Below are 12865 nucleotides of genomic sequence, written 5' to 3' on the forward strand. Positions count from 1 at the left end.
AGTTGAATCTTTGTCACACCCCGTTAAGCGAATTGCGGAAGCGTAAAACGGAAATGCAACAGATACAACTGGTATCAAATACATTGTTCATAAAGAAACATTACTAACTCATTTACAATATATTATATCGTTCTATCATCTTTTACAACTAGGTGATACAATCAAACCGGTTCTTCAATTACTTTACTTCTAACTCAAATGCCCATGACAGCAATCACCAATCAGACACGTAACGCACAGAAAATTACTTCTCATATCTGATTACCTGAAAAGCATGTTAAAATAGGTCAACTACGAATAGTTGGTGAGTTTCATAAGTTTAACGAAATCAGTTCTGCGTACCACACAGTCATAGTTTGTATGTACGTGCGTACGTAAAAATATGCATTTACGTTTGTATGAATATATACAGCCATATCCTTGTGTGTGCATATGTACACAGGTAAGTTTATAATATAAATTCGAAATTTCAGTAAATCGTGATTGTTTGTTCGTACTACTTGTTTCCAATTTTCGTGTTTAACCAACCACTGTGGCCCCCCTTCCGCCCACAACGGTTCCGTGTTAACATCAACCACTGTGGTCCCCCCTTTCACCCACGATGATTCCACGTAAACTCAAACATTATATAGTGTACACACAATTAATTAATATATTCTACACATAGTATTTCCTACGTCTAATCACGTAGCATGTATATAGACACATATGCACATATAGTATTTATCACGTATCACCAATTACTGTGGCTCCCCATCCGCCCTCAATACGCATAATCACATTATTTTCTTAACATTCATGTCATAATCAAGTTAGTTTGTTTAATAAGTTGCAGCAGAACTTGGCTCATAGGCCATACTCAACTTTTGTTTATAAGTTGCAGCAGAACTTGGCTCATAAGCCATACTCAACTCTAGTTTATAAGTTGCAGCAGAACTTGGCTCGTAAGCCATACTCAACTTTAGTTTATAAGTTGCAGCAGAACTTGGCTCGTAAGCCATACTCAACTTTAGTTTATAAGTTGTAGCAGAACTTGGCTCGTAAGCCATACTCAACTTTAGTTTATAAGTTGCAGCAGAACTTGGCTCGTAAGCCATACTCAACTTTAGTTTATAAGTTGCAGCAGAACTTGGCTCGTAAGCCATACTCAACTTTAGTTTATAAGTTGCAGCAGAACTTGGCTCGTAAACCATACTCAACTTTAGTTTATTACTATTGTGGCCCCCCTTCCGCCCACAATAGCCCCCTATTTATCACAGGCCACGTTATCCCCATGGCCATTACAGACCACGTTGTCTCCAAAATTAGTTATGTTTAACATTACATAACATGTTTGTATAAATCTGCTGTTACGTGTAATTTCATTATGTTTTGCAAATTCGTATTATCTCCACTTAATATATCAATTAATGATAATAATCATCTTTCATCAGCACGTAGTCAATAATTATGTTTGTAGGGACTTTTCATATATAATTGTTCAGATATTTTATGTCCCGAATCGTTTTTAGATCGATAACGTGTATAAACATGCCTTCCACCCCAAAAGTTCGTAAAACAGTTTAGAAAGTGGGGTCGTGAAACTCACCTTATCGTAGTTCGTACAGAAATTACGTATCAATAAGTCAGATGCCTCGTTTATAGCCTGATTCCTATAAACGGTATTGTATCGTTAATACTAGTACAGTGTTCAAGCTAAGTCGGGCTGTATAGATAATCTGGGTATAGCTGTTAGGCCCAGAACATGACCATAGTCTTAGATTGTGACGTTGTATACTATGAAATGTTTAAAATTGCATTTGGCTCGGTTTCACCGTTTTTCGAGCCTAGCTCAGTTGATCGTTTATACGTTTCGGGATTAGGTAAGATCACACAAACTTAAGTAAATATATTGATTGATAAAATGATTTGATTTATGAAAGAATTTTAAGGTTTCGGTGTCTGGTTTGTTCGCAGGGTTCGTTTCCGTTTTCACACGGTTTTGATTATACAAAACGCGCCCAATCCACCCGATTTGTCCGGAATTTTCGTAACAAGTTCGTTTTTATCAATATCATTCAAAAATATGATATTTGACCACTTTTGACATTTTGACATACCAGTCAGTCCGTTAAACACAAAACTGCCGGTTTCGTTAAAACAATTATAATTTAAATCTTTGATTAATCATAACTAAATATGTACTTATATATAAATTATGCAAATTTTTGTAAAAATACATTAAGACATGGAGAATTTTATAAAAATATTTCCAGAAATTTTATGATTAATTATTTATTTATAAAAATTCATTTAATAGGTTATAATCGTGTAATAAATGGCCCGTTTATATCAAACGACCTCCGAAAAATCCAATAATTTTTACCAATGGCCTTAATGTTATTATATATCCCCTGCAAAATTTCCAGAATCTAACTCTTTTGACAAAATGCCTTTTTGTGCGTTTTTCGGCTGTTAAAATTCGGTTTAACCATGATTGCACAAACCATACTTAGGCATTTCCAATGATTCCCAAACTTTACCAGTGATCTTACCATCCCATATCAAACTCCAAAACCAAGTTTCAGAATTTTTCAATATGTTTAGCTATTTTTCCCAAATAAACGCTCATAAACGGAAATAAATTCACCAAATATTCTCCGTTTATCGAAAAATTACCAAATTTGAACAGGGACTCATTTATATGATCCCTAATGTCCCTGCAAGTTTTCACAAGCTAACAACAAGCACGTCACAACCTAATACTAAACAGCCCCTAAACTAGTGTTACGGGTTTACCTTGTCGGTTTTCGATGAATTTTGCTAGCTTAAACGACTTTCCGGGTCTCGAGTTGCAAACTCAGTATATCTACATATCATATAACATCAAACCAAGCATAAATCATCCATGTAACAGCCTTGATAATTAGGGTTTCGGTTTTGGGTTCAAACCGAACTTTCTAACCGTAAAAACGTTGTATTCATGTTCTAATCCGCGTTTTTGACCAAAAAAGTATATGTTCCTGGTTTGTAAACATGTTTAACATCAAAACATAATTTTACTTGATTTTTAGGGTTTTTGGATGGTTAAACATGTTTAAAACTAACTAAAACATGTTTATATGTTAATTATAAGCATCAAACTTGGTTAAATCTTTATGAAATTTGATCTTACCTTAGGGTTTTGGAAAGGGAGTGGAGAGAACAGGGGTTTGGAGCTGCTTTGGACTTCAAACTTTTGAGAATTGGATTTGATAACAAAAGCTTGTAGTATAAGCTATATAAAACAAAAAAGGTGGGGTATGGTGGTTAGGTTCCGATCGGAACTTTGATGGAGCCCCTAATGGGCTGTTTTGGCCCATTTATCTATTCTTACAAGCCCAAACATGAAAAGCCCACTTAAAATTTAGTTCGGGTCCGGTTTTTCGCAAGAAAATTAATTCGGGTGTGAGAAATAACGTAAAAACGAGTGTTTTTCAGCTTATTTTTGTAAAATAAGAAAAACGTACTGACTCGTTGTAAAATTCCAAAATATTTTCACGGATTGCTTAGAACATGTCATATAAGTGTTTTATAAGTCTTTTTCGGCTTAACGGATGCTACAATGCTTGTTTTGATATTAACGATTGCGCTTAAGCTTATAGCGTATCAATAAACGAAACCTTTTTCGTTTAAAGAGTTTTAAACGTACTAGGGCCTAAATATCAACATGTTAGCCTCTATAACATATATATAAGTCGTATATGACCCCTCAGTATGTATACGGGTCATAGTTAGTATCGGTCGGTTACTCGTTTAAGCACTACGAATTAACCGATTTATCGTTTACTTGTTACGTAATGAATATAGTGTACCTCGTTTTGTCATGAATGTCACATTCTCCCCCCGTTAAGAAATTTCGTCCCCGAAATTCAATATGCCAAATATGCTCTTTTTGGGGAAAATTTTATAATCATTTGTTTTAGAATTCGTTTTTATGTTTCCGAACACGTTTGATTCCCCGTTGTGGATTCCACTGGATTTTATTCAATAAGATTTTATTGTGTCACAACTGTTTGATTTTCCTCACTCAGCATTTCCATGAGTCTCTTTATAGAGTTTAGCTGTATAAAAGTTTTAAAATAGTACTAATTCCGCCATGTCAGTAAGGCACTCATTTTGATTCGATATATATATATATATATATATATATATATATATCGGGTATGAGATAATTTTGCTTAATACGTTACGGTTCGAGGCAATTTTGTACAGTTCCATGTATTTTAGAATCAACTCATCGTTTTCCTCAACTCAACTAACAACTTTCAAAATTTGATAACTTCTCGTATTTCTCAGTATAGCCCTCTTGTTAGCCTTAGGCGGTCTTCGGTTTGTTATTAATATTACGAGCTTTATTTATGGTTATCGAAATCGAATCGGATTTTGTATTTTGGATGTCGCCAATTTTTCAATTTCAATAAGATGGCGAGTTGCATTCTTGCTCGTATGATATAGTATATAGGCGTTTGCATAATATTACGATGATTGTTAATGTACAAGGATTGAAATTACCGGTCTTACTCTCCTCTAATGTTTGAATAGTTTATTTGATTTGATTGTCTTATAAAGGATTATAGATTGTGCTTAGGCCAATTAGGGATTTAAAATTTCATACCCAGTTCACCAAGAGTAAGGTTTTGTTAAGGCTTTTTCAGTCGGATAGTTGTTACCTTTCGGAAGAAAGTATTCGGAGTGGATTAGTCAAGAAACTATTATTTAGCTGGTATTGCTTTCTCGGGATGTTTTGGGAATATGTGTTAAGAGATCCATTGTAGTTTGTTTCCCACTTCCAATGGGGTATCTCGAATTGTTGTAGCATCTCCGAGGATCTTTTGTATTCCCCATTAACTTATAATAGTGCACACTTTACAACATATGTGCCTATGATTCCTTCATATATTTCGCTTGCATCTATATACTATTACTCAGTTTATCCGCACATCTGGCCTGGCTTTTCCTTGTTCATCACTCAGTTTGCTATAAAAGTTTAAAGTTCAAGTTTCGGTTACGGATAGTGTAGATTTCCTCATCCGTGTTTCGTCATTGGGGTACTAGGTTTTGTTCCGTGTACCGGGTCACTTCTTTATCTAGAAGAGGTAGTATAACAGTTTTATTTCTATATATAACCTTCATTTGAACTCAATTAACTAGTCCATACTGACTATTACACAATGACTCCTCACTTTCATCGGGAGTGCATTGATAGGGAATAGCTAGTTATTTAGGTTAAGAGGGTAGTTTTTCGAGTAATATGGTTAGTATTTATAGTCTTACTTTTGGTGGTTTCTATAGTATACAGAATTGTTATTTTACTAGACAGTATATTTTCCAAGGTAATAACTTGTAGGAACGAAACGTCTATCAGTGTCCATAATAAATAAACTAAAGTATGTTAGGCATTACTAAGAACGTACCTGTCACTACATTTGTTCTATCCGGTTTATTCACAATACGTGACCCCTAGTCGAGTTGGACGTCGATGTCGGTCCTTGCCTTTGTCTTTCCATCGCAATTGGGTTCAATCTAGGGCAGTCTTTCTTGATGTGCTCCATACTACCACACTCATAACAGGCATTACGGTTTATTATGGGTTGGTTTTGGTAGACTGGTTGTTGTCGTGTTGGTTGCGGTTGGGGTAGTTGTGAGTCCTGGAGTTGGGTTGGTGGATTTATAGTATTCATAACGGTTCTACAATTTCGGGCATAGTGTCCCACCTTTCCACATTTGTGACACACATTGGTCCGACATTCACCAACATGATGATAACCACATTTTCCACATCTAGGCAAAAGCCCGTTATACTTATTTTGCTTCACATCGGAACTGATCATAGCGTAATTTTGTATTGCAAGGCGCGCGCATTTATTCCGTTGTCTTTCTTGTATTCCCGCTCCATAATTGGTTCGTTTGGTACCAAATGATTCCCCGGGCATTCTTAATGAACCACTTCTAATCAAATCAGAAGTTACAATGCCGGCTTGTAACACGGCATTTTCGAAAGTTACAGGGCCAGTTGAATTAACCAAACTCCTGACTTTGGGGGCTAAACCCCAAATGTAGCGTTCAGTACGTTTAGATTCTGGAGTAACTAACCATGGGACTAGACGAGCCAGTTCGTTAAAGCGATGGGTATACTCCAAGTGATCTGCACCCTTCATTTCTAGATTCCAAAGTTCTTGCTCTAATTTCTGAATTTCGTTTCTCGGACAAAAGCGTTTTATCATAAGACTTTTAAGTTCTGTCCAAGACATACGATTGGTTGCCCCTTGTCCTTGAATTTGCACAACAGTATTCCACCACATTAGCGCGTGGTCTACAAACGTAGAAGTAGCAAATTTGACAATACAAGCTGGTGGACAGTTGGTGATATTAATGATGGATTCAGTCTTTTCGATCCACTTTACCAGTCCATTTGGTCCTTCAGTACCGCTAAATTCCATAGGTTTACATAGCATGAAGTTCTTAAGTTGATATCCGTGTTGCGGGGGATTTTGATTGTTACAACTATTGTTCAAGTTTGGTAGAAGATTATCATTATTGAAAGTAATATTGGTATTCAACGGGGAAGTATTAGTTGTGATAGTATCAGTATTTTTCGGGGGAGCATTTGTGGTTGTATTAGTATTTGTCGAGGGATTAGTATTTACAGCCGCGTTAGCGTTCGGCACTTGATTTGTATTCATAGTTGTATGGATACCAGCAGCGAATTGTGCTGCTATTGTCGGAAGTACTGTTTGTAGTTGTCGAGCGATCATCTCGGCTATATCCGCCTCAGACAACATGTTTACTTTCTTCGGGGCCATTCTAATATAAAAACCAGTTATCTCACGATTAACACAATTCACATACGCTAATGATCACAAAAAGGACTTACAATAATAAGTAATCAGGTATTTCAATTAACACGTATGTATCACACAGGTTTGTTCTCGAGTCTGAATACTAAGGATAGTATATAAAATTAGCCTAGCAAACACCAAAGTTTGCATATATATTAAAAGTTGTCATTTCATGACAAGAAACTTTAACCCAATAGGGGTCAATGTTTGTATTAAAAATGCCCAAATCGTCCTCCATATTAGCATAGCACACCACCATATGCTTGTATGGAATATCAGAAACTATACGCGACAATACCGCACTATCCTTATCTATCAAAGCACGCGTTATAACAATTATAAATAATTCACAACTTGTACGACAATTGTTCCGATATGATTCCATTATTGGGAAGCTGTTTTTGTTCGGTCTCTCCCGTAGGTAGATATTTGCTTGCTACGAGTTTAATCAGTATGTTACAGTAGGAATGCACATATATATTTCACCTGACTTCTAAATGTTGTTAACTAATATTGTAAAATATATTCTTTCGTCAGGTCATTCTGTATTCGTAGGCATGTCGGACTTAATAAAAGTAATAGTTTGCTGGTTGGAGGTAATTAGGTTTCACTCCAGTCGAGACACGTCATCATTTCATGAGCATGAGATTTCTCTCCTACAGTAACCAATTGGAATAGGAAAAATATAGGAGAGGTTGGATGTTCTTATTCATAGATGGTTCAAAGAGTTTGCTAGTAAAGGAGGTTCATCAGAGTTAGTTGTACTGGTAAATTGTAAAGGAAATTATTATTGTTAATATTTCTTTTTGAAATATCATTAGTATATTATCTGTACTGGTAGTCACGGTCTGTTTATAGAATTGGGGAATCAATAAAGTAGTTATTATATTTATAATTCAATAAGTTGAATTCATCACTAAGTATTTCCCCCGGGATGTTTTTTTTTTTTTTTTTTTTTTTTTTTTTTTTTTTTTCAAACAACAGAAATCGAAGGATGACCAGAAAATAGTTTAGTTTAGTGTCAAAGAAACGAGTACATGAAATAAAGGTTAGACCCAAACTGAGAGGTATTATATGTGTATATATATATATTCTTGAAATTATTATCTGTAGGACACGCCTCTCGTGATTCATTCCCGGGCCTTGTATATTAGGTTCCTTAGTGGTTTCGTCATATCACCAGATTTAGTTTGAAGTCGGTTAAGCATTCTCGTATTCTTGTTTACAGGAAACACCGGTTCTTTATCTGTCGTAAAGCTACCCGATCTCGACATCTTTCGGTGCAATCTTTATTCAGAAGAAAACGTTTTTCGGTAGCTTAGATCATCGTAAAGGATATTATTAATTAATACCGAAGTTAAATATTTTATTTGTTACGAACAGGTAAAATATAAATTTTTGATACGATATAATTTTAATCATAATATAAATTAATATTAATTATAACCGAATATAGTATTCGTTACAATAAGATTCAATATCATCGGTAGTACCGTACGCACACATATCCCTATATCTCATCTCAGATAAGCACGTATGCACATTTCATATATACTTCACGTCACCTTTATGCACGTATGTTGCCATTTTTACCTATCAATATGTTCCGCGACTTCACCCCGAATTCCCTCGTACAAGCAAGTCTGTTATTACGTTCCGGACCATAATAACTCACTTGCCCTACGAGTTCATCCCGGCATCCATCAGTATCTATCGTTACTCATTAATAAGTTTCCCAGTGATAATCGAGCCTACGGTTATATTATAGGTATCCTAAGGGATAACCTAATCCTTTATAACCAATGGCTCTGATACCAACTTCTGTCACACCCCGTTAAGCGAATTGCGGAAGCGTAAAACGGAAATGCAACAGATACAACTGGTATCAAATACATTGTTCATAAAGAAACATTACTAACTCATTTACAATATATTATATCGTTCTATCATCTTTTACAACTAGGTGATACAATCAAACCGGTTCTTCAATTACTTTACTTCTAACTCAAATGCCCATGACAGCAATCACCAATCAGACACGTAACGCACAGAAAATTACTTCTCATATCTGATTACCTGAAAAGCATGTTAAAATAGGTCAACTACGAATAGTTGGTGAGTTTCATAAGTTTAACGAAATCAGTTCTGCGTACCACACAGTCATAGTTTGTATGTACGTGCGTACGTAAAAATATGCATTTACGTTTGTATGAATATATACAGCCATATCCTTGTGTGTGCATATGTACACAGGTAAGTTTATAATATAAATTCGAAATTTCAGTAAATCGTGATTGTTTGTTCGTACTACTTGTTTCCAATTTTCGTGTTTAACCAACCACTGTGGCCCCCCTTCCGCCCACAACGGTTCCGTGTTAACATCAACCACTGTGGTCCCACCTTTCACCCACGATGATTCCACGTAAACTCAAACATTATATAGTGTACACACAATTAATTAATATATTCTACACATAGTATTTCCTACGTCTAATCACGTAGCATGTATATAGACACATATGCACATATAGTATTTATCACGTATCACCAATTACTGTGGCTCCCCATCCGCCCTCAATACGCATAATCACATTATTTTCTTAACATTCATGTCATAATCAAGTTAGTTTGTTTAATAAGTTGCAGCAGAACTTGGCTCATAGGCCATACTCAACTTTTGTTTATAAGTTGCAGCAGAACTTGGCTCATAAGCCATACTCAACTCTAGTTTATAAGTTGCAGCAGAACTTGGCTCGTAAGCCATACTCAACTTTAGTTTATAAGTTGCAGCAGAACTTGGCTCGTAAGCCATACTCAACTTTAGTTTATAAGTTGCAGCAGAACTTGGCTCGTAAGCCATACTCAACTTTAGTTTATAAGTTGCAGCAGAACTTGGCTCGTAAGCCATACTCAACTTTAGTTTATAAGTTGCAGCAGAACTTGGCTCGTAAGCCATACTCAACTTTAGTTTATAAGTTGCAGCAGAACTTGGCTCGTAAACCATACTCAACTTTAGTTTATTACTATTGTGGCCCCCCTTCCGCCCACAATAGCCCCCTATTTATCACAGGCCACGTTATCCCATGGCCATTACAGACCACGTTGTCTCCAAAATTAGTTATGTTTAACATTACATAACATGTTTGTATAAATCTGCTGTTACGTGTAATTTCATTATGTTTTGCAAATTCGTATTATCTCCACTTAATATATCAATTAATGATAATAATCATCTTTCATCAGCACGTAGTCAATCATTATGTTTGTAGGGACTTTTCATATATAATTGTTCAGATATTTTATGTCCTGAATCGTTTTTAGATCGATAACGTGTATAAACATGCCTTCCACCCCAAAAGTTCGTAAAACAGTTTAGAAAATGGGGTCGTGAAACTCACCTTATCGTAGTTCGTACAGAAATTACGTATCAATAAGTCAGATGCCTCGTTTATAGCCTGATTCCTATAAACGGTATTGTATCGTTAATACTAGTACAGTGTTCAAGCTAAGTCGGGCTGTATAGATAATCTGGGTATAGCTGTTAGGCCCAGAACATGACCATAGTCTTAGATTGTGACGTTGTATACTATGAAATGTTTAAAATTGCATTTGGCTCGGTTTCACCGTTTTTCGAGCCTAGCTCAGTTGATCGTTTATACGTTTCGGGATTAGGTAAGATCACATAAACTTAAGTAAATATATTGATTGATAAAATGATTTGATTTATGAAAGAATTTTAAGGTTTCGGTGTCTGGTTTGTTCGCAGGGTTCGTTTCCGTTTTCACACGGTTTTGATTATACAAAACGCGCCCAATCCACCCGATTTGTCCGGAATTTTCGTAACAAGTTCGTTTTTATCAATATCATTCAAAAATATGATATTTGACCACTTTTGACATTTTGACATACCAGTCAGTCCGTTAAACACAAAACTGCCGGTTTCGTTAAAACAATTATAATTTAAATCTTTGATTAATCATAACTAAATATGTACTTATATATAAATTATGCAAATTTTTGTAAAAATACATTAAGACATGGAGAATTTTATAAAAATATTTCCAGAAATTTTATGATTAATTATTTATTTATAAAAATTCATTTAATAGGTTATAATCGTGTAATAAATGGCCCGTTTATATCAAACGACCTCCGAAAAATCCAATAATTTTTACCAATGGCCTTAATGTTATTACATAGCCCCTGCAAAATTTCCAGAATCTAACTCTTTTGACAAAATGACTTTTTGTGCGTTTTTCGGCTGTTAAAATTCGGTTTAACCATGATTGCACAAACCATACTTAGGCATTTCCAATGATTCCCAAACTTTACCAGTGATCTTACCATCCCATATAAAACTCCAAAACCAAGTTTCAGAATTTTTCAATATGTTTAGCTATTTTTCCCAAATAAACGCTCATAAACGGAAATAAATTCACCAAATATTCTCCGTTTATCGAAAAATTACCAAATTTGAACAGGGACTCATTTATATGATCCCTAATGTCCCTGCAAGTTTTCAAAAGCTAACAACAAGCACGTCACAACCTAATACTAAACAGCCCCTAAACGAGTGTTACGGGTTTACCTTGTCGGTTTTCGATGAATTTTGCTAGCTTAAACGACTTTCCGGGTCTCGAGTTGCAAACTCAGTATATCTACATATCATATAACATCAAACCAAGCATAAATCATCCATGTAACAGCCTTGATAATTAGGGTTTCGGTTTTGGGTTCAAACCGAACTTTCTAACCGTAAAAACGTTGTATTCATGTTCTAATCCGCGTTTTTGACCAAAAAAGTATATGTTCCTGGTTTGTAAACATGTTTAACATCAAAACATAATTTTACTTGATTTTTAGGGTTTTTGGATGGTTAAACATGTTTAAAACTAACTAAAACATGTTTATATGTTAATTATAAGCATCAAACTTGGTTAAATCTTTATGAAATTTGATCTTACCTTAGGGTTTTGGAAAGGGAGTGGAGAGAACAGGGGTTTGGAGCTGCTTTGGACTTCAAACTTTTGAGAATTGGATTTGATAACAAAAGCTTGTAGTATAAGCTATATAAAACAAAAAAGGTGGGGTATGGTGGTTAGGTTCCGATCGGAACTTTGATGGAGCCCCTAATGGGCTGTTTTGGCCCATTTATCTATTCTTACAAGCCCAAACATGAAAAGCCCACTTAAAATTTAGTTCGGGTCCGGTTTTTCGCAAGAAAATTAATTCGGGTGTGAGAAATAACGTAAAAACGAGTGTTTTTCAGCTTATTTTTGTAAAATAAGAAAAACGTACTGACTCGTTGTAAAATTCCAAAATATTTTCACGGATTGCTTAGAACATGTCATATAAGTGTTTTATAAGTCTTTTTCGGCTTAACGGATGCTACAATGCTTGTTTTGATATTAACGATTGCGCTTAAGCTTATAGCGTATCAATAAACGAAACCTTTTTCGTTTAAAGAGTTTTAAACGTACTAGGGCCTAAATATCAACATGTTAGCCTCTATAACATATATATAAGTCGTATATGACCCCTCAGTATGTATACGGGTCATAGTTAGTATCGGTCGGTTACTCGTTTAAGCACTACGAATTAACCGATTTATCGTTTACTTGTTACGTAATGAATATAGTGTACCTCGTTTTGTCATGAATGTCACAATCTTGCTCGTTAGAAGTCCTTAAGTAATTTCTTTATCAACTTCCTTCAAGCTTGCAGGGACCACTGTTTATTGTAAATGAACCTTGCTAGATTTACCAAAAGACTTGGTTTTAGCTTGGCTAAGTCAAGAGTTTGCTATGAAAGAAACCTTTCTTGACTTCGAAGAACAACCTTGCTAGACAAAGTGAACCTTGCTCGGTTTAACAATTAAAAGGAATTTTAGAAGATAACCTTGCTGGGAAAGCAAAATACCTTGCTAGACCAAGTAAAAGCTTGCTGGGAGGCCTAAGTTTGCTCGGTTTCCATACTTAGCCATTTTCAGAGAGGTTGAAAAGATT

This window comes from Bidens hawaiensis, unplaced genomic scaffold (genome assembly GCF_021521415.1).
Source record: "Bidens hawaiensis isolate Kalapana, Puna unplaced genomic scaffold, B.hawaiensis_p1.1 tig00062707_1, whole genome shotgun sequence".
NCBI lineage: Eukaryota > Viridiplantae > Streptophyta > Magnoliopsida > Asterales > Asteraceae > Bidens > Bidens hawaiensis.